Source organism: Alligator sinensis, unplaced genomic scaffold (assembly GCF_000455745.1).
Source record: "Alligator sinensis unplaced genomic scaffold, ASM45574v1 scaffold105_1, whole genome shotgun sequence".
Lineage (NCBI taxonomy): Eukaryota > Metazoa > Chordata > Crocodylia > Alligatoridae > Alligator > Alligator sinensis.
This window is the reverse complement of record NW_005842233.1, coordinates 919,422-924,235: the sequence shown is the minus strand read 5'-3', so window position 1 is coordinate 924,235 and position 4,814 is coordinate 919,422.

The window sequence follows — 4,814 nt, the reverse complement described above, 5'->3', positions numbered from 1 at the left end:
ACTGGGCTGAGGGAGGAGGGGAGTGGGGGAAAAAGGTTAATCATATCTTTATATAATGCCTGGCAAATTCTGTTGATTCATTGTTGAAGGTACACATCTCATGTTTCTCCAGAAAACAGGATCAGCGGGCATGATCCACTAGGGATGGACATAAAGAAAACCTAGAGGCAAACAGATTTATGGAGAAAGTTTTAAGTTTCGAAGATTTTGGTTTGTTTGATTTTTATTTTTCCTTTACAAGCTGTAAAAGAAAGATACATTTCAAGAGAATTCCCTGAATAGTCCCCACTATGAGGCTTACTTTGTATATGGTCCATGGGGCCAGCAAGTTGTGCAGGCTACCTGAGGTACCAACCCTGCGTGCTGGCTCTGGGACTGGACTGGAACGGGCTCCAGACTGTCTGTACATACTGGAGCCAGCTCACAGGGCTGGGGCAGCATAAGCACCACATGCAGCACATGTCCCAGACTGAACCCCATATTGCATGCAGTGCCAGGTTGAGCCTACGTGGCAGAACAGTTCCATGCACCACACTGAGACCCATGGGCTGGATTACAGAGCTCTTGCCAAGTGGATCTGTCATCTGGGTCGTATGTCTGACACCCCTAAAACAAAGGTGTACTTGCTTTTGTAAGTACTTCATCAGATTTGTGGGAGTCCCTGTCCCCTGAGCGCTACAAGGACAAGAAATAACGGTCACAAGCTGGCAGAGGGTAGATTTAGGCTAGATATCAGGAGGCGCTACTTCACTGTTAGGGTGGGTAGGATCTGGAACCAACTTCCAAGAGAAGTGGTGCTGGCTCCTAACCTGGGGGTCTTTAAAAGGAGGCTGGATGAACACCTTGCCAGGGTTGTTTGACCCCAGTACTCTTTCCTGCCATGGCAGGGGGTCAGACTTGATCTGCTCAGGTCCCTTTTGATCCTACCAACTATAAGATGCTGCCATCAAATTAATTTCTTTGACATATTAAATGAAGTTAGTACTTGTATTTTTTTAAGTGCAAGAACTAACTCTTTGCTTATAGCACACCAACTGGACTTGAATTATCCAGCAAATCTGGTGAGATCAGTTAAGTTTTCATGTTTCTCATGAACCAAACTATAATGCTCCAGTTTGTGCTGAAAGGAACCAAAGGACTAGAAAAGGAAGAGGGCTAAAGAAAATACTAGCATAACTTTTTATCTTTTCAGTCACTGCCTTTAAAGAGATGTAAATGTCCAGTGAATGCTGTAGTTGACGTGTAAATACCAGTTTTTAATATAGTGTTGTCAATACTGGCTGAATTGTGACAAAGCACAGGGAAAGTCCCCCTCCCCCAATCCAATTAAAATTACTGAAATTATTTTAAGTACCTTTTTAAATGCAAGAACTGGTAACATGGCTGGGATCCTGGCCAAATTATTAAAATATCAACTGAGTTTCCAGCATGTTGAAAATATGTCAGCAGACTACTAAGAGCTCAGTAGGGTCTATGAATCTGTAGAACAGGAGGGAAGGGCAAAGTGAAGGACATAAGATTTTAGTCATTTTTTTCAGGTATGTAGGATATGCTACTTATGATAATTGTGTTATGGAACTAATGGCTGTGTTTGATCTTCCAGTATTTCAACACACAATATATGGACTTTGTGTTACCCTGTAAGAAGTTTGTGAGTAATTTGGGTAGCTATAATATTTTAAATGTAATGAAAGGCATCCACAATACCTTTTAGATGAGTATCTCAAATGGCCTTAAAAAAAACATTTAACTGAACCTATATATTTAAGTTAAAAATATTTTTTACCACACTCTGGGTGGTTCTACACATGACACCATGTTGCCATAACAACATGGTATAGCGACATAGTGTCCATGGGCATCTATACATGACCAGCAGCTACTTCGCCATAGTGACACGCTCCCCCGATATAGTTAGCCCCTACAGCGAAGTAGCTGCACTGTGATTATTTACAAAAGTACTTCTTTTTGGAAGTACTCAATCATGGTGAAGTAACAACTTCAGCATAGCAACACATGTGCCCTGTCTATGGTGATACAGATAACTTCCATATAAATTTCTGTTGTTGTTTCACTTCTGTTAACCTCACTTGTGCATTTATTTTCATTGGAATCTTCCTCAGAGCAGGTATCATCTTTGCATCTCTTTCTGGGAATCATAAAATATATTGTGGGCACCATAAATTATTCCACATACATAAATGTGGAATAATACTAAATAAATAGTTCTGACTGAAACATTTTTTTTTTCACAGAACAGTTTCACAGGGACATATTGAAAATTTGTGTGAAAACAATCATAATTATTTGAATGAAAATGAGGTATTTTCATGTTCTCTTTTAAACATTTTTATTTTATGCTAACATTTTTGTTATACTACATGCATATATGCATGTGTGTACATGTATATATGTATAGACATGCTGCATCTCATGTATATACTATGCATTATAAATATAATGGCTTAATGTCATTTAGATTTCAGAAACTAAAAATTTGCATTCCTGAACTGCTGGAATTACATTTTTCTGACCACTTCTATAAAGCATACTGAATAAAATATTCAAAGCACACTATATATTACATAAAAGAGAGTAAAAATTATTAGAATTCTAGAAACATGAGATACAAAGAAAAGCTGAAAGATAATTTAGTCTTGAGAAGAGAAGATTGAGGGTGGAATGTGATAACAGTCTTCAAATACATGAATGATGGTTATAAAGAAGATGATTATAGGCTGTTCAACATTCTCCATGGAGAGAAATCTTCGGAAAATGTTGAGAATTTTCCCTATGTGGGTAGCCACCTTTCCCAAAAAATAAACAGTGGGGGTGTCTACATGTCCATTAATTCTCAGTGGTTACTGCACATTTATTTTAGTGTTTGTATAATCAAGTACTAAATAAATGCACAGTAACTCGAGTTATTACACAGTAGTGCCAGTGAATGCATTTTAGTGATGCTGCTGTGCAGGAGCCTAATACTACTGCACAGTAGCATATTAGCACTGTCCATGCTGTGACACGCTACTACACTGTATTATTAAGCTACTTGTGCAGTTAGCATCTTGCGTAGATGTGCTCATAGAAGACAATATTCAACACCATATAAAATTTGACAGCACTGTTTTAAAATCTCTAAAAAACTATCTTTGATCATGATATCGGGAGCCAAACCAACCTTCTTGTCTACCAAGCTGTTTTCATCCCTACCTTGTTGTATGGGTGTAAAAATTGGCTGATATATCAGAAACATCTGAAAGCTTTGGAGTGTTCAGAAAATTCTTCATATTAATTGGAAGGGCAGAAGAAAGAACAACAGTCTCTTGGTTCAAATAACCATCAGCATGGAAGCCAGGTTTACATGGAATCAGCTTCATTGGACAGGACTGGTCATAAGGATTCCTGACAACTGGCTCCCAAAACAGGTCTTGTATTCACAGTTCACTGATGGTCACTACTCTGGAGGCAGGCAAAAAAAAAAAAAAAAAAGAACTTAAAGTATACTTTGAAGGCCAATTTGCAGCAGCTTGGAGACTCAAGCACTGAATCATCCCCAATGGGTCCATAGTGTACAACAAGATATCAACAATTTTGAGCACAATCATTTCACAATGGAGGTGGAAAGATGGGAGAGACATGGGGAAAGAGCCTTGACCAGACATCACAAGGATCTACTCCTTTCTCTTGGAATTATAGGCATGTTTGCAACTGAATATGCAAATTTCAGATCAGCCTCTTATGTCTTCTGTGGATTCACTGATGACTTCCATATTTACTGGAAGACTGTCATTTTCATATTGAGGGACTTTTGGTGACAATGAGTTATAGACTACTCTCTGTGATCCTAGGAGACAGGACAAAAAATAACTATCTAAAACTGTAAAAAGGAAAATGTAAGTTGGCTATTAGGAAGAACTTTAGGAGGGTGGTTATGAAGCTGGAACAGATTAACTAAAGAGGCTGTGAAACCTCCATCAGTGAAAGTCTTTAAGAGTAAGTTAGAGAAGGAGGTGGTTGGTATGGGTTAGTGTTGTTGGTTGCAGCCATGTTGATCTAAGAATATAGGCAGACAAGGTTCTTTGGGTACATGTGATATCTTTTATTAGACCAACTAAATAGTTGAAAATTTGTTTTTTGCAATCATTTCAGCACAGACACCTTTCTTTAGGCTTATAGAGAGTCTGCTGGTGATTTTTGTGCTCTCCTGGGTATGGGTTAGATAGGGATTTTCCTGCCTTTAGGGAATTTTTCTATATTAACTCTGGAAGTCCCTTCCAACCCTTATTCTGTGATTCTATGATTTTCTATGATTCCCCTCCAACCCGTTTTCTGTAATTCTATAATTTTCAAATAGTTACTTTCAATATGGCAAAAACCAGGGAAACCTTACAGCTAATTTCAAAGGATGGGATGAAGAGTGAAAATAGAAAAAAAATAGGGTCTGGACAGGTCTTGCCTTACCAACCTCATCTCCTTCTATGATCAGGTAACTTGCCACCTGGACATGAGAGAACAGGTTGACATTGCATACCTAGACTTCCAAAAGGCCTTTGATCTAGTATCCCACAATGTCCTCACAATAAAGTTGGAGGATTCTGGGCTTAATTCTGAGACAATGAGGTGGGTGAGAAACTGGCTGCAGGATAGGGCAGCAGTATCCCACAGGGGTTGGTGCTCAGTCCAGTACTATTGACATCTTTATTAATGATTTGGATGTGGGGGTGAAGATCTCACTGGCCAAGTTTGTGGACGACACCAAGTTATAGATTTCATAGACATTAGGAGCTGGAAGGGACCTTGTGAGATCATCA